The following is a 23,080-nucleotide window of genomic DNA, read 5'->3' as shown; positions in this document are numbered from 1 at the left end:
GGGTCCCCCAGCACCTCCCTGCTGCCTCCCGATCCTGCTCCTGGCTGTGGAGCAGCAAAAAAGGGCAGCGGTGGGGAGCCCCTGCGCAGTGCCCAGCAGCGCCCAGGCCTCCCCGGGAAGTGCCTGCCCCTGCCGTGGTACCGGGGAGCCCTCCCTGTGACGCAGTGCCTCCCCCTGTGACATCAGCCCAGGTCATCTGGAGGTCCATTAGGACACCTGCCTGCTCCTACCCTATCAGCACCTCTGGCAGAAGTGACCTCACCAGCCCCCGCCCCAGCCATCACCTCGCTGCCGGCCCCTCGCTGGCCCCCCAACCCGCCTCTCCTCTGCCCCCCCCCCCCCTCGTTTCTCTGTACCGGCGGGCACCCAGCACCTCAGTGCCACCTGCTGCTCCTGACCAATCAGCTTCCTCCCCCACAAGTGACGTCACCACCCCCCGGCACACGCAGCACTGCAGGTGCAGAGAGCTTTGCAGATGCCACGGCAGGTTCAAAGGATGTTGCAGATGCAGAGGCCGTGGCAGACACTGATCCCACCGCAGCTCTGGACAGCATTGCACACACCGACGGAGGTACCGACACCGGTACAGCCGCACACACAGCACGGCGGGGCATCATCCCCCAGCTAATGCCGTGAGCCAGGCAATATCTAAACCAGTAAAGTCAGCACGCCCCCGCTGTCCCTGGCTCTGGGAAATGGAGCGGCCAGAGCATAGGAGTGTAGCTGATGGGAAAAAGAAAAAGTCAAAAGAAAAAAGTCTTGGGGAATCTTAAGTTCTAGTTAGAGTGACACCTCCTCTCCCAATGCACTGAGACCCTGACAATGATTTCTTCTGATGGAGCAGAATAAAAAGGAAAAACAAAAAGAAGCCAAGAATTGTATGCAGAACAGCTTATGTTCCAAGATTTGGAACTTGTAGACAGATGCAGATGCCACTGCATATGCTGATACCAGTGTAACTACCATTACAGATGTAGATACCATTTCAGATGCAGACAGCATTACAGATTAAGATGACATGGCAGTGGGCAATGCCACTGCAGATGCAGATACCATTGCAGTTATGGTTGCACATACCATTATGCCAAACATTTTATATTCCAAGATTTTGTAACTTGCATCCAAGCTCTGTCCTCCCCAGAATATTTTTCTGCGTTTTTTCCACCATCTCTTTCTGAGATCAAGACTCATACAAATGCCTGCCACTGCAGAACGCCCAGCTCCGTCGCCTGCCCTGCGCCAGGCACACTCAGCTCCCAGGGCTGCCGCATCCCTCGGCGCTGCAGGGGCCCGGGACCCTTCATCTTCCCCTTTGGCTCCTTACCTGCACGGCTTCTGCTCAGGCACCTGGCCCTTGAGGCACAGTTGTCTCCAGCTGCCCATGGGGGAAAGCAGCCTCTCCTCGCCCAGCGTTTCACTGGCCCACCTCAGGAGGCTGGGAAGGAGGTGGGGAAGCACTTGCCGGAGCTCCTCTGTGCTGCACATTGGAGATAGCACGGCTGATCTGCAGAGAACCATGACCAAGAACCACCTGCTCAGGCAAGGCCTTTTCCCACCAGCCCGGTTCCCCCACCTGCCTGGGGTGGGGAGGGGGGGTTACTGTCTGCAGTTGTCACTTCTGCGACAGACTGTGGCTCAGGAGCACAAAACTGTCCTGGCTCCCCACATTCCTCGAGGCCGGCCCAGCACCGTGCCCTGGGAGTCTCCTTGGGCACAGGGCACCCGACTCCCCTGCGCTGAGGTACGAGTTAGAAAGCAGATGCAAAGCTGCAGAAATGTGTCTGCCATTGAACTCTCTGTCAGTCTCCAGAGCAGTCCGATGGTTGTGCCACTCACAGGCGGAGGAGTCAGTCCCCAGGTGGTCCTCTCCTGCTCTGTTCAGTTTCTCCACTAAGCACCTCAGGATCTGAATCCCAAAGATGCTTCTCCCCAGGCTCCTCCACACCTCCGCCGTGTCACTGGAAGGGAAGAGACCTTCACCCCCTAAGCCCACCTCCTCGCAGACCTGCAGTGCCCTCAAACCTCTTCCGCTGCAATGGGGTTTACAAAGCTCCACTCACGGCAGAGACACAGGCACACAGTCTTGCAACACTCCAGACTGTTCAGGCAGAAAAAAAAAAGACCTATTTCTCAACCAGACCCCCCCAGAGCAAGCAAGCCGCAGGGTCCCTACTGGACTGCAGCGGGGAAGTGGGTAGTGCACGTACCTGCCCATGGGCAGACCTGTCTGGAGGAGACACCTGATCACGGGCACCCGGTGAAAGCGGGTGAGGAGAAACACTGCACGGAGCAGGAAGGGCCTGAGGGTGCTCTGCTGCATGGAGCTGTAAAGGGTGTTGAGGATTTGGGGCACCTGAATGGAAGAAGAGGAGAAAGAGGCTCAGTGCGTCCTTTACCCTGCCCTGCGGGGCCCAGACACAGTCACTTGGCACATGAGCAATGCCCAAGCCCTTGACACAGCGTCCAGATCCCGCCCAAAACCTCACCCCTTCCACCTTGCCTGACCCTGACGCACGTCTGGAGCCCAGTGTGCTCTTGGCAATCGTGCACACGCACACACGCACACACACACGGGCACTCACACAGCAGCCTCAGTCGCTGGGTGTGCCTGGGCCCGACCGTATGCGCAGCTGCGTGCCCTGTGTGCACACAGAGGACACTGAGACAGTTCACACCCGGCGCTTGAGGAGCTCTCCCCATGTCTGGAGCGATGCAAGACCAAAACCAGACATGCTCTTCGAGAGCCTGAAGATGCTGTGCAGGACCTTTGCAAGGGCATGTGACTCCTTCCAGCGGAACCCCGCTCTCCAGGAACACTTTCCCTTGCCTCTGCCCTCCTCATTTCCCAAAGCACAGATCCCTTCCCCACACAGAGGTTTTTCCCCCAAAGGAAGGGATATTTGTCTGAGCCTTTCACAGCTAGAAGCAGTGGCTGTGAGAAGGACAAAGAGCCAGCCAGGTCCCTCCTCCCGGGGAAGATCCCAGCTCCTCCCACGGCTGCCTACCTCTGGCCCGTGGTGCAGACACAACCTGCTCTGTGCCTGGGGAAGCAGCAAGGGGTGACCCCGCAGCCCACGGATGCGGCGCTTCCGCTGCCCAGAGCGGCCGTGGGCCCTGCAGGGACAGCGCAGAGACACCCTGCCCTGGCTCCAACAGCAGCAGCCTTACAGCTGGGTGAGCTTTAGCTCAGCTGGGCGTGACCCTGGGGCTGCCACCCATGGCTGTCCTCACGGGGACCCACCTCTGTCAGCGGCGGACGGCCACGGAGGCAGCCTGGGCTGCGCGAGCCACTGGTGCCCCTCGAGCCCGAGGGGAGCGCAGCCCAGCGCCAGCGGAGGAGGAGAACAGGAGCCTCGACAGGGCAGGCACAGCACGAGGCCAGAGGCTCCCAGGCTACAAACGGGCAGCAACTGGGGGCGAAAGGAAGGGCAGCTCGCAGGCTGGGTAACACCACAGCCGGGGAAAACATTGAGAACAACGAACAAGTGTCCCACCTGAGGAAAACCTAGCGTGCCCAGCAAAGCTCAGAGTAGAGGCAACTGGGCACCAGGGAAGAGCGAGCAGGGTGAAGTGGGTCCCAGGGCAGGGAGGACTGTGAGTGACCTTGGAGGAAGAGGAGGAACGGCAAGGTTGGTACCTCCTAGTGCCTCACTCATGGGAAGGACGTGGACCAGTGGGAGACTTTGGACAAGAAGTGCCCATATCCTGGTCACCAGCTGGAGCAGGTGCCAGCAGCAGGTGCTGATGCACGGCCCAAACCATCAGTAGCCTCTTGGCTCAGAACACAGGCAGCATTTCTTGAGCCCATGCCAACTGAGCGGGGTGTACTGCAACTGCCAACAGGAGAAAAGACCAAGTCAAATGGAGAAAAAGGTCTCATTTACCTCCTGGAGTATTTCCTTTCTGCATTCCACCTGGAAGACAAACACCCACTTCCAGGCTGCTCTTGCACTTGTGGGTAGGCCACGCAGCAAGCTGTCCAGGACGGCAGTCAGAGAGTCTGTAGCCCATGCTGGAGGGATGCGTTTGCAAACAGCCTGGAGAGAAGCCAGGAAGAGGACAGACCGCGTCCCAGCTCTGCTCCAGCAATTCAGGAAGGAAAGGAAGCTTGACAGGACTCTTAGCTCAGCAGTCCTGGAGGGGGCAATCACTTGACCCTCCTGCTGTGCGTATAGTGCTGTTTACATCTGATGCAGCTAACCCATGTGGAAGTGTCTCCCCCATGCTGTTTGCTGAGATACCAAATCTGTATTCTGACAAGAGCACTCACACACAGACGTGCACACACACACACACACACATCATGGTACCTGCTCCATCATGCCTAAAGGGTAACTCTTGCCTCAAAGGCTCCTGCTACTTGCTAACACCAGCTGTCCCGGCAGCTTGCTCTGGTGACAGAGAGACAGTCTGGAGGGGAGCAGGGAGACGTGCAGGACCCCAGGAGCTGGGCCCCCACCCTGCTCGTTTGGGGCCAGTTACCTTTCCCGTTTTGGTACAGGTCTCCACCACAGTCTCAGTGTCCGGGACGTTCAGCTCCTCACAAAGGCACCTGATCTCATCTGCCTGAGGCACCACCTTCATGGTCTGGGCCGGAACAAACACCAGGAGAAAAGAGAAGTCACATCTACGGAAACTCAATCTCTGGCCCCAGATACCGATGAAGGAAAACCCAAGCGGTGGCAGTGAAGGCCACAGGGAAACCCAGGGCCCTCCTGAACTCGGGGCAGCAGGATTTCCCCAGCCTGATAAATGGCTGACAAATCCTGGGCTGGAGAGAGGCCTCTTCCTCCTTGAACCCTTTGCTGGGGCTTCAGGCTTCCAGCAGCCTCTTCTCCCAGCAGCTGCGTCCCCTATTCCCGCACAGACCACCAGCATCTCTGGGAGGCAGGAAACCTCCCAGTGACTTCCTCAGCACAGGCAGACCCTGCTGCCCGAAGAGGAGAGGGTTCAAACACAACCCTTTGCAGCAGGCTCGGGGCCTGCAGCTCAGAGCCCTCCTCCCTGCCCACTTTGCTCTGCGCAGCAAATTGGTTTCCTCTCTTGTGCTCAGCAGGAGGTTTCTCCCCTGGCAGGGATGAGTTTGGAGACTGCCTGGGTAGCTGCCTGTCTCTCCAGGCTGAAGGCAGGCAGCGAGAGGGAAGACGCGCTCTGTAACGCTGGGGACCTCATCACAGCGCGTTGTCTGGCCACCTTCTGTCTCTCCTGGAACGCGGAGGGGGACAGATGTGGAGGGGAACAGTCGCCAGCATTGGTGACAATGTCCTGCTCTCAGGCAGCAGTGAGGGATGGCCCTGACCACCCAGCCTCACACATGCCCCAGGGAGGTGGGACTCAGTGACCCTCTCCCAGGGATTCTTCCTGAGATGGCCGGGGAGGCAGAAGGATAATGGGGTGGGGACACAAAACCAGCTGAGCACCTTGCCTCCCCCTGCCCTGCTGGGGATGGGGCCCTGCCCCGTGGGACCCCCGTGGTGCCAGGCCAGGAACAGAGAGAGGATCAGGCTGAGCGAAGCTGGGAAGCACCTGCTCTCCTCACCCTGCATTTGCAGAAGGTAGCCAAGGCAGACCAATGCCTTCTGGCGGGATGTGGCCAGACAGTCAGTGATCAGAAACCCCAGCAGCCTCACCACGGAGATGAACTGCTTGCAAGGACATCCTCTCTGCAGGGGAGAGCAGCAGGAAAAGGGTCGCAGGCAGCCCCAGCACCCGCTCGCCTCTGCTGCCCACCCTGCTCCCTGAGCAGCGACCGGGCAGAGGGGCAGACAGAAGGGCTGCCCCGTAATCCCAGGAGCCCTGAAACCCAGCACTCAGCCAGGCAGGGCTCCCTTCTGGGGCCAGGAATGGTGGGAATGGGGCACCAGGGCACACAAGGGTCTCTACTCACCATGAGCTCAAATTGCTCCTTGCAAGCACCCAGCACATGGGCACAGACCTGCAGGGCTCTCTCCTGTTCCCATTCCTTGGCTGAGGTGAGCCAGCCCTTCAGGACCTGGGGCAAGCTGCACCTCTCTCACAACAGGAATCTTTCTCTCCCCGAGATCCCTCCCCCTTCTTCTCTGGCCCCTTCCCAGCACAGCCCCCAGCCCCACCAAGCCTGGCACTGCAGCCTTCACTGCCCCACTCTCTCCTGCTGACTCTGCCTGGAGCCAGGTGCTGCTTCCCTGCCAGCATCTCCCCGCTCCAGCCTTCCCCCAGGCTGCTCTCGCCCAGCTCAGGGCTGGCTCTTGGCTTTCCCTCCATCAGGACCCACTTCTCTGCCTGTCCTGAGGCTGCAGTGGCTGGGGGCTCTTGTGCCACAGCTCAGCCCCTGGCCCCGGCCAGATGCACAGCCCTGGAGCAAGGAGCCAAAGCCCCACCTTCCTCTAGGAAAGGTGTCCACCTCCTATCACCTCCTAAGGCCTTGATTCTCTGCCCCCGCAACACTTTTCCTGTTGCCTCATGGCTACTCACAGGGACCACGTAGTCAAAGCCAGTGGAGGTTACCTCTGCCTCCAGAGGGTTTCTCTGAGCAGGCCCAGATCTTCCAGGTTTCTCCCACGCAGAAGCTAAAATCAGGAAAGGAGAGCTGAGGTTCTGCACCCCGGGTGCTGCCAGGGTGCGCTGAGGTGGGATCCTGACCCAGAGGTGGGCAGGCACCGGCCGGGGGGTACCCGCATGCTCACAGCTGCCCCCACTGTCTTCCTGTCCTCCTTCACCTGCTCCTCGGAAGCACAGACCAGGACACGCTGGCAGCACACTGACAGCAGGTTGTGATTTTCCTCCCTGCTCAGAGGTGGCCTCAGCTTGCTGGCCAGAGGAGAAAGGAAGAGAAAAGAGAAAGGGGATTTACTAGCCCTCTCCAGCGTGGCTTAAACCACAGCTGGGTTCACCCTAATCAAGGAACCCAAACCCAACACCTCCAGCCCTTCCTCAGCCACAGCCACCCAGCAGCAGCACCCAAGGGCCCCACCAGCTCAGCACACAGCTCCAGGAGCTCACATGAAGCCAAGAGACCATCATACCTCTGGGGAAACCAGTCCGATGGTGCAGCCCAGAACCCCCCATGCGACTGCCCCGGCTACAGGCACTTACCAGCAGCCACCAAGGAGAGGGAAGAGAGCTGCCACAGCACAGCGGGGCATCGCCCAGCCTCCTCTCCTCACCCTGCGGCACAATGCAGCGGGACAGCACTGCCTGACGGGCCGGGCCAGGCTCCCGGCTCACATCAGAGAGCTGTGGGAACAAGGTCCGTGTTAGAGAAAGTCACGTCTGTGCTGAGAGGGACTGAAACCAAACGGTGCTCTCCACTCTCCTCTCCCTGGGGGGTCTGGGCACGGGACCCACAGCCAAAACCCAGCCGACACCACGGTGGCCCTGGGTGCACACAGAGGCTTGCAGGACCCCGGGAGCTGAGGCTGAGCAGTGTTGAAAGGCAGTCCTTAGGGTGCTGACGCTCCGGAGTCCTCCTGTGGCTTGGCCAAGAGGGAAGTTGCTGTGGGAATGGGGCTGCCCCTCGGGCCCATTCCAAACAGCCAGGGTCAGGCCTCCTGCAGCCCTAAGGATCACAAATCCTGGCATGCTCCTGGACTGCAGGAAGGTCCCGGCGGTGGGACACCCTGCCCTGCCCTGCCCTGCCCCGCCCTGCCCTGCCCTGCCCTGCCCTGCCAGCTGGCAGCTCTTTCCCCTCCACGGCAATGACACGTGTGGGCCCTAGGCAGGCGGCAGGACGCAGGCTCCCCTTACCTGGCGGTGCACAGCAGTGCTGAAGGCAAGAGCCGTGCCCCGTGGGACTGGGGTCTGAACTCCCTCCAGCACCTCCAGGACAGAGCTGGGGATTCTACAACAGAATGGGGGAGGAAGAGGAGGCTAAAGCCACCTAAAGGCACTTGGCAAAGGAGAAACCCAGCACCACTGGGATAAGGGGAGTCCCTAACACCAGCTCCCAGGGAAAACCCCACACCCCCCAGCACGGGGCTTCTTGTTTGCCCTCCCCTCAGAGCAGCACCAGGAGGGGCTCTTGCCTCTGAACAGAGCCCGGTGTTGACAACTCTGTTTCCTGGCACTTCCCACTCAGCAGACCTTGACCATCACTGGACAGCACTGGACATGGCCCTGGGCATGAGGGCAAAGCTCTTCCTGCACAGAGCCCCAGGGAGGTGGCAGTGCCTCCCTTCCTGAGAAGATGAGCCCTAGGGGCTCTTGCCTCCCTCCTGCCCCGAACCCCGGGTTTTTCTTTTTGTGCCCAAAGAGCCTCAGGGCTCCTCTGCTCTCCCCGATCCTTCCCTAAGGTCTTCTCATCTCCTCCTGGCACCCCACAGCTCCCCAGCGCCTCGTGGCACTGGCACAGACCGGCTCCAGCAGCCACGCCGGGCCCTGCGCAACACCTCACCTTGCTGACCCGGGGAGTGTCTCGCACCTCCTGATCTTGGTGCAAGAGCCAGAGGAGCTGCTCCCAGGCACGCTCGCGGTGCTGCTCCTCACGCAGAAGGACCCCCTTCATGGCAGCCACCGCCCCAAGGACAGCCTGCTTGTCCTGAAGAGGGAAGGAGAGGCTCTGCTTGGAGGGCTGAAGGTCTGCCTGGTGCTCAGCATCCCCTGCACACTGCCCTGCCCTTCCCGCTGGCAGAGGTTTCCCTTTCCCTTCTGCCCCACAGGAGAAGGGCTCACTTCGGAGGAGAGAGAGCATCTCCCCATGCTGGTGGCCCAGCCCTCCCTGCAGAAAGGCCCCAGGACTCGGCTACTTCCCGTCAGGGAGCCCCCCTCCCCTCACCCCTCTGCTCACACCCCACTGAGCAGAGACAGACCCCCCCACTGCGGCCCCAGGCGTGGAAAGCAGCACTTCCCACCTCTTCCTCCTTGCAGTCCAGCCAATTTACCACCACGCAGCAGGAGATCAGGCAAATGATTTCGCAGAACTGTGCCACCCTTTGGCGAGTGAAGGGGCATTGCTCCCAGCTGCAGAAGTATATAGTGACCCCTGATCCAGAACTCTACCAGGAGAAAGGAAAAGGGAGCACGTGAAAGTCTGCAGCACTGATCCAGAACTGTACCAGGAGAAAGGAAAAGGGAGCACGTGAAAGTCTGCAGCAGGGACCATACCTTGCACCCTTGCCCAAGCCTGTTTTAAGGACAGACCCAGGTACGGCAGGGCTCTTGCCAGGACCAGATCTGGATCCGAGGGCAATCTCTGCTCTGGAGGTGTCTGGATTCAAACACCCCACCGTTTCTCTCCTCCTCCCCATCACACCTTCTCCTCCTCAATGGTAGCTCCTCCCCTCCCTTGCCCTTCCATTGCTCTTCCCTTCCTGAGCAGGGATTTTAATCCCAGAGGAAAGCAGGGAAACTGGAGCCATGGGAAGGGACCCAGGAGTTTCTCCATGCAACACCACCATTTCCTGCCCCCAGAAACCCCCCGATACACACTTGCAGCAGGTTGGGATCACCAAGGCCTGACCATGCTGAGGGCTGACGCCCACCATGTTCCCTCTGAGATCACATGGAGGCATCCAAGGCCACCCCAGCCCCTCTTCTGAATAACCGAGGAACATCTCTGCGCCACTCTCTATTTCCCCCAAAACTGGGGGCAGAGGCAGGCTGCTTTGGTGGCCTCGGAAGAGAACCAGCTCCCCTGGGCTGCTCCCTGGGACGCTGCTGCTCCCTTTTTACTTGGCAGCAAATGACAGCACCCCCGCCCCGCTCAGACCCCGCTCCCCGAGAGAAGAGTCTGAGGCTGCTACCTGGGAGCTCAGGTTGCTCCAAAGGCAGCAAACAGACTGCGGTAGCTGCCTGCCAGGACTCCTAAGCAGCTCTCGGGCATGGACACGCCTCTGCCATCAGCAGAACATTTTGGGTAGGTGCCTTCGAGGACGCTGGGCCTGTGGCGTGATGCTCGTGCCCTGGGACAGGAGGTCTGTGAGCCAGCCCAAGCAGAGAAATGCACTGTGGCACCGAAGGGGCTGGGCTCTGGGGCAGTCTGACAGCTTTGGTGGGACTGCTGGGCTGACACTGGCGTGCTCACCGGGACCTCAGCTCACCGCTCTTGTGTCTTCCCTAAGCACAGCTGTCAGCGCTTTGCTGCCGAGGATTGCCTGTGCGCAGCCTGGTGGGAGCAGGAAATCCAGGCTGTTACCCATTTTTCTGCAGCGCAGAGTCTCTCCAAGGCTGGCCTGAGCCCTGGGCCCAGTCTGGAGGACCAGGTGGAAGGACTGAACATCACCATGCGCGGAGAGGTGGCGGCAGCAGGAGCCGAGGTGCTGAAGGGCCTTTTGGAAGGCCTTGGCTCAGCTGGCAGGGGCCGGGCACAGAGCGTCTCTCCTGGCTCCGAGGGGACTCCTGCCCGCAGCTTTCTGCCTTGTTCAGGACCCTCAGCTTGGAGGGAGCTCCTGTTGTTTGCTGGGAGTGTGGGAAGAGCCATTCGAGTAGGAGCGGCTCCTGGTAGCCCCGGAGCCCCCCCGCCCGCTGTGTGCCCCCGCCCTGGGCGTGGCCCCCCCGCGCATCACAAGGGGCACCAGTGGTGTCACGGACACCAGTGTCTCCCGGTGCGGCACTGTGCTGGCGCGGGCAGTGCTGGGGAGAGACGGGCTCTGGCAGGAGCACCCTGGCACGGGGACATCGCTGCCCAGCCTCGGAAGGCCTTGCGGGGCCTGGCTCTTCCCCGTGCTGAGCGCTTCCACAGCACAAGTGTCTGCCTGGCCGCAGCACGATGGGCCAGCTGCCCTCCTGCTTCTCCCGGTGCGTGCCTGCTCTGTCCCTCTGGCACCGGGCACGGCCTGTTCCCGGCAGAGCCGCGTGCCTCACGCCCGCAACCGTGTCCTTTGCAGGGGCGGCTCTGGTGGCAGCCAGCTGGGTGCCCTCGTGTCCCGACGGCATCCCGAGCTCCTCCGCTGCGACTGTGTGGAGGTGACCTGGCATGGGAGGACGAGGAGGAGAGACCTCCTGCTTTTCCAAGGCGCCCTTGCTTTTGCCAAGCGCAGGTAAGAAGAGAGGATGGCAGTACTCTCTCTTCCCACCTCCTGCCTCCAATACCAGCCCTCAGGAGGCATCTCGCAAAGCCCTCTCGGGCTGGCCGTTGCTCCAATGGCCCAGAAAGTCCCAGGGAGGCTTTCTGGGGAGGGTCGGCCGCTCAGAAACCAGGGCTACAAGAGCCAGGGGGTGTCCCCGGCAAGGATGTTGCCGATTTGGGTGAGCTGTGAAGCTAGGCAGCCCTTCCCAGGGCTCTGTCAGCTGTCAGTGGCTCTCCCAAGGAGGATTGCCATGGGTGCCCCCCCAGAAGGCAAGCTCACCATCAGCCCCTGCTCTTCCTGGCTGCAGATGTGGCAGCAGGTTCTGGCTGCAGCACAGTGTGCGTCTCAGCGAGCTGTGGGTGCTGTGCCAGGAGGAGGAGGCGTGCGGGTGTGCACAAGAAGACGCAGCGTTGGGCCTGGACTGCAGCTGTACCCTCATCCTCGTCTGGCCCACCAGCCTCTGCGGGGTCACTTTCGGGTGAGTCGCGGTGACGTGTCACCCAGGTGTTGGGCTGTCTGGCCCAGTGCTCGCCTTCAGAGCCCAGCTGGCTCCTCAGGTTCACGGCACGGGGCGGGGAGGGAAAGCAGAGGCACCGCTTTGCTTGGGCAGCGTTTTGCAGCTCGGCTTCTCTTCTGAGCTGAGCCTCTCCCCTCTGGAAACAGCCCGTGCACAAGGTGTGCGCTGTCAAAGGGGTGAGGCAAGGCGTGGGCTGAGGCGGGGGCTGTGTGCAGACAGGCGGTCCCTGTTTGCTCCCAGGAAAACCCAGGTGCAGTTCTGGCAGAGCTGGGCTGTCGCTCCCCGCTCTGGAGAAGCCCCGTGTCTGCGACAGCGCTCCTCAGCCCAGGGGCATCCCAAAGGCTGCAGAGTTGCAGCATCAAAAGGGACTCCTGGAGAGACGAGGCTGTGTCATGAGCAGACCCTCCTTGGCGTTGACTTTGTTCTCCAGAGGGAAAACTGCACAACACCTAGCTGGTGGCAGTGGGGTGTGACACTGGTTCTCCTGTCTCCTGCAGCTCGCAAGAGGTGAAAGAACTCTGGCTGGACGCCATCCTCAGGTAAGCCCTGCTGGAGTAGCAAACCTCTGGTGCCACCGTGGCCGTTGGTGGGATGCTCCAGCTGCAGCTGCAAGGCAGCTCGAGGGTTGGGGCAGAGGTACCGACACTGCTGGGGCAGCTGCGGGGCAGCACTGCCCGAGCTGCTCAGCCTTGCCTTGGGAAAGTAACGGCAAGTCAAGATCCGGCTGTCGCCACTTGCCCCTTTTGTGCCTGGACTTCTTCTTTGGCTGTTTGGATGCAAATGGTGCTGGACAGGCTGGCAGGGGAGAGGGCTAAGCCAGGCTCAGTGACACAGAGCTCTCCCTTTGTCCGTTCCCTGTGCACAGGCAAAGCAGCACAGTCCAGGGAACGAGAGTGACCACACTGCCCTCGCTTAATCTCCTTGTGATCGGTCTTGGGCCTCTGCAGAACTGTAAGTGTCTAAGTTGTTCCAGCTGGCTCACGGGAGTGACGCTGCTTTCTAGCACAGACCATCAGAGGAGCGTCTCCCACTTGGCCTTTGTTCTCTTGTCTAGCCGGTGACGATGACTGCCCAGATCATCGAGACTCTGGTTCAGTGCCAGGCAAAAGTAAGCAGTGGCTACCTTTCTCCACCTTGGCATTGTGTATGGGTGGGAGAGGCCTCAGGAGAGGAAGGGCAGCTTTTCTGGGATGGGAAGCCATCAAGACAGAGGCCTCTTTCTCCCTGGCGGGGTTTGGGCAGAAATCTCCAGTGCCGGGGCGGAGAGCACAGACAGGGCAGCCCGTGTCCCCTGTGCTCCACGCCAGTGACTGGTGCCTGGCTGTGGCTTTTCTGGACCACACAGCAGCCGAGAAGGGTGCTGGGGCAGTGCCCTGTGGGCAGGTCCCGAGGAGCTGGGTGCAGCCCCAGCCTTGGGAGCAAACACCCCTGTGGGGCACAGAGACCATGACTCCCCCCTCCTCAGGCTCGTGGCCCTGAACTGCAAGTCTGTGGGGCCAAAGGCCATCGTCTTCATTTCCCTGTGGGGAGAAGGATTACCACTTCCAGATGGAAAGTAATCTGGGATGAATTCTCTTTCCTGCTGCCTGCCCAGAGTATCCCACATAGCTGTCCTCAGGCTCAAAGGCACCGAGAAGAAGACTGCAGTAGAGCCGTGGCCAAGCAGCAAGAGAGCCCAAACAGCAAGAGAACCCAGAAGCAGCTGGAGCCCAAAGCGCCTGAGCCTGAGGACAGCAGAGAGCACACTGATGTGCAGACAGGTAGAATGCTGTAAAGCTTTGAATTTCAGGTCCAACTCAAAGCACGTGGATCCAGATGAACCTGGAAAAGGCAATTCATGGGGCATTTGGGAGCGTCCCCTTGGGTTGCGGTTCTCTCACCGTTGCCCTGGTAACATCCTGGAATTCACCGCTTTGAACATTAATACACGGGGCGAATTAGGGTGACCTTTCCCAGAGGTTAGATGACCTTTCTTCAGGTTTCAGTGCACCTCCTGGCACACAGGCCAGGGCTTCTTGCTTTGGTCTTTCCAGATGCTCCTCAGACGTGGCCTGAGGTTTGTGAACAGTGCCACTGCCGGCGCCCTGCCAAGCCTGCTGCACTGCTGCCCGGCGGCCCCCAGGCTTTTCTCCCTTGGCATTGGGTTTCTCCCAGAACGAGGTGGTCTGCGCTGAAAGTTTTGGTCTCTTACGGCCTGACTGATGCAGGTTGTCTCGTGGCCTCTGTAGCCCTTCTTTTCTGAGCAAGGTCTCTCAGCTCTCCCGTAGGAGACAGGTCCAGTTCAGACCAAGTGCCCACATTTCAGGTGTGCTCTCACCTCCAGGGCTCTTCTGGCCAAGGTAGGAAGAGAATGTGCATGTTCTTCACGGTGAGAGCCAGCGCTCTGGACTGTGATGACCGACATCTGCTGAGTGACAATGCTGCCGGGACCCTTCCCGAGGGGGGCAGCAGATGGCATCAGAGGGTCGCTCCTCACTTGGGGTGCAGGGTTTTGCCAGTTTCCTTCAGAGGAATCATTTTGCAGCACATCCTTGGCATGTAATTTGGCCTGCGGAATCAACAGGCAGAGTCGTGGCTGTTAAAGCTCATCTGACCCCAACACGTGTCATTCCTTATGCCTTTGCTTTCCAGAGCTGTGTTCAGATGAGCCTGGGGACCACGGAATAGAGGCGGACGTGGTAGGTCAGGCAGAAGTGCCCCTTGAGCGACCACCCTCGTTGCTCTGCAGCCTGGCAGAGGGCGGAGGAGCCATGGCCAGGGCAGCCGACAAAGGAGAGGTATGAGGCAAAGCTGGGCTCACAAACCCTGTAGCAAAACAGCCCCTATCTGCAGTCAGTTTCTGTGGCAGAACCGAGGCAGCAGACTGCTTTCTTGGAAGCAGTCATGCTCTGGTGACTTTGCCTCGTTAGATGGCTCATCAAGAAGGCAAGCCTGAGAGCAATTTTTTTGTGTACCTCGTACAGTTTTAAGTCAAGCACTTAGCTGTGTTCCTGATGATAACGCCCTAAAAGAATACTCGCAAGGCTCTGAAATTCCAAAAAGTATCCTTCTACCTCAAAACCTAAGTAGTAGCGCACCTGCACCCGTGATTTCCAAGCTCTCAATATGAGTAATTCCCAATCAGGAGTAAGCAGAAAAGGAAAGCCTTTATTATTCATTCTTACTCAACCTCACACATTTGTTTTCTCAGTCTTGCCTTCTAAGGATATAGTCAGATTTCCTGTTTGTTATAACAAACAGGGTAGAAAAACACCCATGAATGCTGGAAAGTGCAGAAAATCCTGGACCACCTTCCACTTGCCCCACGGCTAACTGCCATCTCTGTTTGCCACGCCAGTAAAGCCACGTGTCTGGAGATCAGGGCACACTAAAGCAGCAGGAAAGGCTTAGTCTGGCCACTCACCAGACGCTTGCCAGGCTTACCAAAAATAAAACCAGTACATCAAGGAAGAAGTTCCCCTCTAGCCCACAGGGGTTTTCCTACTGCACAGGTGCCATGCGAGCCTGCTTTCCAGCACTTTCTCCTGTGAATGCTTTTTGCAGAAATAGAGGCTGGAGGGACCAGGTGCTGCATATACTGATGTCCTCAGTCATTACTGTTGTTTGCCGAGTCATTCCTCCAGATCAGAGAAGTGACAGCTAAAGCCTGAATGTTTCACAGGCGGCGTTGTCTCGGCAGGAACCTCGCGAACGCCAGCAGACACAACCGCTGCAGGCACGGGAGGAGACCTCTCAGAAGTCGGCAGCCCGGGCATTTGCTCAGCAGGTCTTTGCTGAGCCTGACCTGGTCTTGAACAACCTTTGTGAGAGCAAGCGTTCTAATGACCCCATTGAGAGAGGTTTGTATTATTTTTTTTTTCTCTTTTTCACATGTGAGTGTAGCAATGTAACAGGCAGAATAGCCATAAAACAGACTTGCCAGTCCTGTTCTGTGGTGTTATGTGTGACAAGGAGAAAGTGTTGGTTGCAGGTCTTGGGTAGGGTCTTCTGATGGAAGTGGGAGCTCTGGGGAACTCAGGCCTGTTTGGATTCCAGCACGTAGCAGGAGGTAATGAAGACAGGCAGGCATCCTACCTCCTGCAGAGGGCCATGAGAAGCTGGGAGGATGGGAACCCCGTCTCCTCGTCCGGTCCTTACTGCTGGATGCTGTGCGTGTCCCAGGTGGTGTGATGGGGAGGGGATGTGCAGCCTCCTCCCAGTTCAAAGCTAAATGTGGCCCTGCAAATCCCAGCTGGATCCTTTCCCCAGTAAAGCAGGCAGGCAGAAGGGACCTTTCCTCGGGCTGCTCCTGTGTGGACCCTGATATCTTTGGTGTGGTGTGAAACACCCACCCTGGTCTTAGAGAGGAGCCAGACACCGAGCTGTTGGGTGCTTTTCAAGCCGACCTGCTTCTCGGCATGCCCAGGCACATCCTCAGCTTCTTCCACTGACTTTAGACCTCATGGTCGTGGAGAGAATGAGACAGGGGCAGAGGGAGAATACAAAAACAACCTCGCAGGAGCAACCTCATATTAAATAGAATAGGAGCAGCATTAGTGCTTCCTGGGAACACACTGCTTATGCTGTTAAAGATGGGAAGTAGAGACATAGCTGTGAGTTAAAGATTTCTAGGATAAATTTATCTCAGTCTCTTAAACATGCAGGTCCTTCCAACAGTGAGCATTACAACTGAATTCGCTCCACTTTTCCAGCTGCTTCTAATGGCTTTGCTGGACCTTTTTACACAGTCAGGCCCTCTCTCTCCCTCTGGGCTCTCTAAATAAAGCCATCTACAGAGACAGCGTTCCAGTTATTCCTCTAGTTGCTGCAGCAGAGTGGTGAACATACATATTCATATTTTGGTCTCTTTCCCACGTGACAGGATGTTTTTGAAGACAAGGAAGCTCAGCAAATTTAGGTGCTTTACTTTTTGAGCACAAGCTGTCTCTGTCAGCACTGTTTTACTCACAGCTGTGTTTCACTGTGTGACTATATGCAAAACCCAGCATCAGGACTGATAGATGTATGTATACATATAACAAGGTCATGTTTATGCAGTAAGAAGAGCGGTAAGTTAAGTTCCATGGTATCTAGACTTTGGCAGCTATGAAATAGTGCTGAAGTTGCAAATACAACCAAGTTACACAAAAAGACTAAACTTTCATAAGCTCGTATACATCCTGAGCTGTAGGAATCCTGTTCTTGTGGTCAGCTGGCAGCGTTCCTATCACAGATATTCCTTGACCTTTTTCCTTTTTCCCATACTGTAATCTTACCATTTAGATAGCCAATGGACAATAAAATGCACACGAGCAGGTTTGATCTTTATTCTTATAGCAGGAAAAATCTTCAACAGTCTAGTACAAGCAAAATGTTAATAGCAAGGCCAAGAGACCATCCAAAAAGGTATCCAACCACCTGTAATGGCCAGAAATAGCAGACTGGGATGCCATACACCAGGCGTGCATGTGGGGCTATTGTGTGACCCTGTGTAAGGAATGTATATGCTGTCTCAACACACATGTATACATGCATGACGTGGTGTTTCTGTGCTTGCATCCTGTCCCAGTAGAGCAAATATACCTAATCTGCTCTCCCCGTCAGCCCTCTGAATGCAGTGGGCTCTATGGTCACTGTGCTGTGTCATTATCCTTGCACACAGTGCCAAGAGCAGAGTTAAACGCAGGCCACTTCCACACCCAAACGTGGGTGCGATGGCTGCACCGCACGGGTGGGACAAAAGAATGTGTTTCTTGAGAAATGCTAACCTCTTTCATGGTTAACGCTGCTTCGGTGGGCTCTTCTGGGGCTTAAACGTGTGAGCTTTTGCAATCACATTGTCCCAGTGACAAAAACAGTCAACGGGCGTCCCTAGGGAGCTGTCAGCCGGGAGAGCGGCGTTAGGAGAGGTGAGAGGCCGTGTTCGGCTCCTGCCTGCACTGCTGCTAGGCACGGAGTTTCACCACTTTGGTAGGGTGTTTCTAAGACAGAAGTCCCAATTACCCAGGAGCATATGTTGCAATTAATATTTTATGGATAGATGCCATGATGTTTTTCTTAGGGATGTTTACCAAATGGGAGAAAATATTTTTTAAACTCTCCTAGTACCAGTGCTGTTGAGCTCTGCTCTACACAGAGCTGGCTTGAGCATAAGTAACACACTTGGAACCAATATTAGCAGTGACTCCTTTGATTTTTAAAATGTTCTTGAAGAGCCTGTAAATAGCCACACACCTAATTTTAAGCAGAAGTAGTCTCCTGTGCTCAGTGTTAAGCTGGTGTGTAGCTGTTATCAGAATTGGGGCCAGATGGGTTAATTTATGCTTTGCAGACACATCGCTGGGTCTCAGGTGCAGTTCACGCTCTCAGAAAGCTCAGCCTTTGGGGTGGTTCCGTTTTCAGGCTCTGCTCACCCTTACCAGCCGTGCCTAGCTCGGCAGCCCTTCCCAGCACTACGCTGCAAGCCAGGCGGCTCAGGGAGAGGCTATTATTAAGCCTCGTTTCCTCAAAAAGCTTTTGATAGCGACATCTGGTTATGATGTGTTCTACTTAACCAGAGACGACTCTTGGCTAGGGCTCCTCTTCTCTGTGCCACAGCCAGGACGTGGCTTTGGAAAGCTGCTGGCATCTTTAAAGGGGTGGAATGCTATGGGGGCATGAACACCAGAGGTATGAAATCTGTACGATGTGTTTACCCGTTCAGGTCTTGATTGGAAAATTAGATTTGGGAGGACCGTGATACCAAGAAAGCATTTGGTATCTTAATCTCTTAGATGGGAATGTTTTGTTTATCAGGAAAAGACTGTTGCAGCTTCAGACATTGTGTCCCATGGGCATTTTGGTTCCCCAAGGAGGAGGGTCACTGACATCTGCATCTGTAGGAACGATATAAATACTCTGTGACACAAAGAGGGTTTGCTGCTTTCCCTCCCTTCCCTTGCAGACTTGCAGGTGGCTCTGATTTGGTTCCAGCTGTGGCCACTTGAGTCTGATCATCAGGGGTGTTGTACTGGTATGGAGTGGATTAGCGGTGGTGAAACTGGGCCCCTGGGATTACCCTTTGCACGAGCTGGGCTGTGCATTTCAGCACTCAGCTCGGGCCGAGGAGTATCTGGGCTGGGCTGAACGAAAGGCACAGAGAAACAGGGGCTGATCCCAACACTGGCACATGGGGAGGCTGGGAAAGTGTTGAGTTAAATCCAAACACGGCTGATCCTCAGACCGCTGGCTAAGAGTTGCCAGAAGGTGAGGGTGGTTGGTGGATGTCTAACCCTCTTTAAGGCTGTGAAGACACGGGTCCCGGGTATGGAGGGGTGCAAGACATCCCCGCCGAGTCCTAACATGGCTTCTGTAGCATCAGGGGTTCGTGTCCAGATGTTTCTCCTGCTCCTCTGGAAGTGCCAGTTCTGAAGCCATGTTGAAAATCCAGTGCTTGCCCTTAGGGATGGTTGAAAATTCATGCAACTTCTAAAGTTCACCCAGCACACACAAAAGGATAATGCTTGTGATTCGCTGTTATTTTGAAAACAGTCTTTGCGTTCTACTTTCCATCATGTTTCCAGTCTTCCCTTTTCCCTTCCAGGGAGTGAAGCCAATTTCATCTCTTCAAGCAGCACAGGCACTATTTCAGCGCATCAAGTCCCCATGTCTGCTGCTGAAAGCAAAAGATCTTCTTTTCTCTCGAGTAAGCACAGCATTTTTTTCCGGCATAGTGCAAGTGTTGCTAGTGCAGAGGTAGATGACTAGGTCTGGTCTTGCAGCTAATACATACACTATCAGTATTGTGAGTGTTAAAACAGTTTGGGTAACACTATGCTCTCAGGCAACACTTACACAGATAAGAACTGTGATACGAGAAAGAAACAAAAAAAGAGCTGTATTTGGAGGAAAAAAAAAAAAAAAAAGAAGGTTTTTTAGTTCTAAAAAGTTTTTGTTGTAAAAGTATTTTAAAGTTAAATGTCACATTTGATGGCATGGCACTGAAACCAAGGACAGCAGATAGTAAACTCTGCACGACAGCCACAAACCAGCTGTTTCCTCAAGGATGTTGATTTGCCAGAGGAGCCACTTGTGAGGACACTGGGGAGCCCCAAATGAGTCAAGCTTTGTATCGGTCTATGGGAAGTCTCTTTTTGGCTAGGACTGAAGACCTCTAGGAGTGATGTTCTGTGACGGTTCGGGTTTCTTCCCTTTCCAGGTGATCAGGGAGATACATTTCTTGTGGTGACAACCACGGCATTGAGCCACAAAACCGAGAGCAGTACTTGAGTCATCTGCAGCAGAAAGAAGTTACAGTACAGCATTTGAAAACAAAGCTGAAGGAGTCTGAGAGCAAACTTCAAGAAAGGTATATTTCACTTCGGAAACCAGAGTTAGAACGATTTACTCAGGAGCGTTTTGGGGTGGGAATCCAGGACCTTTTTTCTCATTTTCTGACCATGTAAAGATTTCATGAAGAAATCTGAAATATGATCAGACTGATTAGTTGTTTCAGGTTTCATCGTGATGCTCAGTGCATACGTACCATGCGGCTTAGTTAAGAATACGGCTTGTCTCTTTTCCCTTTTTTTGAACTTGCCCAATCAGAATATTTTTAAAGGGTAGTTTTTTACCAATCTGATTTAGCACTGAGACCTTTTCTACATCAATCGGTTTTTACCTGCAAGCATGTATTTGCTCCATCTCCTGTTCCACCTCGCTCAGAGACAGATGGCTACCAACGTCCCCCTTCTCCCCTAGCGAAAGAAAAGCTCTTACACACACCAGCGTGCCCACTGGTGGTTTTGCCCCTTGGGGACTGAATGGTTCACAACAGCCCTTTGTATGGACGCGAAGCGAAGGCAGTGACACACAACCCAGGCGGGCACAGAGCGGGCTCTGCACGGAGCCCCAGGGCCAGAGGCCCAGGGAGCTCTTGGTCCCGCTCGCATCGCCCGACCTCCGCATCTGCGCGGGCTGGATCTCACGTGGGGGCCCCCTCTCCCCACTCCTCGCAGGCCAAGGCAGCAGCCCCTGGCCCCACGCGGGGCTGGGTGGGTGCAAAGCAAGGCGGGGGGCTGCAGCCCCGAGCCGTCCTGTGCCCGAGGCCCGTGTTGGCTCTGGCTGCAGGTGCCGAGCTGCTGGCAGGCACGGGGGACGCATCCGGGCAGCCGCTTCCCATCGCCTCCAGGGCGAGGCAGGAGGCCAGACGGCAAGCGCTGCACTCTTTCACTGACCGTCCACAGCACTGCCACTGCATTTTGCTTTTGCTGCAGGGAAACAGAAATAGAAGAGCTCAAGGCTCAGCTGGCACGGATGAAGGAAGACTGGGTTGAGGAAGAGTGTAAGCATGTGGAGCTGGAGCTGCACTTCTGGGAAGCGAGAAGGGAAAGTCACGAACTCCAGCAGGCTGTTGAAAGCATGAGAAACAGCTTGGCTGAGAAAGACAAAAAATTCAGAAATACTTCATAGGCATAAGCATTGCAAACAAGAAACTGGAAGCTTTGCTGCAGGGCCTGGGGATGGCTCAGAAGAGCTCTGTGAGAGATGAGCAGTGCCTGGAGTCCACGTGGGACTCAGAGGGGAAGCCATTAGCGTTGTGTGCCACGATGCCAGGCAGCCTCACCACGGAGGACCAAGCTCTGGAGGAGGTGGCAGACAGTGGGCTGCTTCTTAATGAGGACACCGCTAACGGGACTGATTCATTTGAAGAGCATTTGACCGCCACAACTTCTGGGTCGAGTGATCCAGCTCCCTCCAGTTCTGCTGTGTATCAAGAGATGCTTGAAAATGTTCTGGATGAAAAACCAACTTCTTCTCAGGAGGAGGAGAAAATCAGCAAGGTGATGGTGGAACAGGCCATCCCTGACTGACCTGGTGCCATGTAGAGCCTAGATGTGGAGTAGCTCATTCAGAACATCTTCAGAGCTCGAGATGCCTGCCCTCTAATCCCACCTGCTTCACTGAAGGAATTGGGTGAAATTTCTCTTGGAAGCGTCCGTGATTCTGCTACCCTAGTGGACTTAACTCCAAGTGATCCAAACTCTGCCGTCCTCTTGTCTCCTATGGAGTCTCCATGCAGGAAGGTGGAGCACAGAGTTAATAAAAACTGTTTTGTGAAAGAACTTGATTTTGCAGAACCTCATCATGCTGAAGCTTTTGGCTATGTCAATACCCTCTCTCGGACAGCTTGAGTATTTCACTAGTCTTGTGCGTATACAGGGACTGTAACCGAAAATGTACATTGTTGGGAGCCTTGAAACATCTTACAATGATAAGTACAGGCGTGGATACGCTCTGAATATTAAGACCTGCCTCATCCTTGTGACGCCCAGGTTCTTAATTACTTGGGCTGGCCACAAAGATCCAGGACGGTTCCTTAAGCATTGTATTAAGGAAGGGAAGGGAAATCTAACAGACAAGTTGTCTCTGTCTCTCTCTCTTTCTCTCTTCTCCTTTCTTTAACAAATTGTAACTAGCTCCAAGTAAGCATGGGACTTGTTTACCTAGTTAAGAAGTTGCCATTGAGTATTTGTATCTAACCACTTGCCATGTCTTTTGTATTAATAAATTGTTAAATGGGTTGGCTGGTGGTGTTTCACCTCAATTCAGTACGAGGGTATCTCAAACTTGGTCGTAGGTCCCAAGGGGAGGGAGGCTGTTTTGAACAGCTTCTTTTGGGCTGCAGCATTTCTAAATTGTCGTCACAGGACAGGATGCCCTTGTGATACTGAACCAACCAGAAGGGATCAGGGCCCTTAGCATGGCCCCTTCTTTAAGGAAGTACCTGACAGGAGAGAGGACAGTGGATCTTCTTGGAAAGATCCACACTGGGTCCGTAAATGCACACTAGGCCGAATACTTTAGAGTAACCCTTTCGTATTGTGTAACAGTTGTTGTCGGGATCGATTTGGGGATCCAACAATAGCAGAGAAGCCCCTCCTTGAGAAATTGAAGGGCTATAAATCCCTGTCCTCTCCTCTTGGCATGGCTTGGGCCCAAAAGAATTGGCAGGCATTGGTGGATAGGATCACGCTTTTGGCAAAGGAATGAAAACTGGGATTGGGGAAAGGAAAAGCAACCATCTGTGCTGTTCTAGGGGCTGCGTTAATTGCAGCTGGAAAGGAAAAACAAGCAGAGAAAGAGACAATTGAGTGCCTGCAAGAGCAGATAAGAAACTTGCAAAGTCATCTCACTGCTGAACATAACACTCCTCAGAGGCTTCATGCAATTTTTTCCAAATTCACTAGACTGAGAGAAAATCTTACGGTATGAATTGCAAGAAAACAGGCAGGTGTTTGATGAGAGGATAGATCTGGGCTCCGATCAGGATAGCGAACTGGGATTTTTGGGTTTGGCCAAAATACAGGAAAATACTCTCAGGGCCCCTGACAAACTGAAACAGAGTAGGTCTGGAGAGTCTCCCTCACCAGGAGAAATCATATTCTGTCAAGCTAAGATGAAGCTAGAGGATACTGGGGACCTGGAGTTTTATTAACTACCAGTGATAACCATGAACCTTGGTCCTTGACCCAGAGGGTGGTTTATTGGGCAGGAGAATTAGACCCAATGGAAAGAGGGGACCCTTTTTGTATTAAAACACCCACGTCAGGTCACATTT

General features: G+C 55.6%; 1 pseudogene; it reads left to right on the top strand.

Annotated features, from left to right (window-relative positions):
* The first annotated feature begins 19,454 nt into the window (after positions 1-19,454).
* On the top strand, positions 19,455-22,042 carry LOC122154927 (annotated as a pseudogene).
* Positions 22,043-23,080: the final 1,038 nt, after the last annotated feature.

This window comes from Tyto alba, unplaced genomic scaffold (assembly GCF_018691265.1).
Source record: "Tyto alba isolate M040663 unplaced genomic scaffold, T.alba_DEE_v4.0 Super-Scaffold_1, whole genome shotgun sequence".
Classification (NCBI taxonomy): Eukaryota; Metazoa; Chordata; class Aves; order Strigiformes; family Tytonidae; genus Tyto; species Tyto alba.
This window is presented reverse-complemented; position numbering and strand designations above follow the sequence as displayed.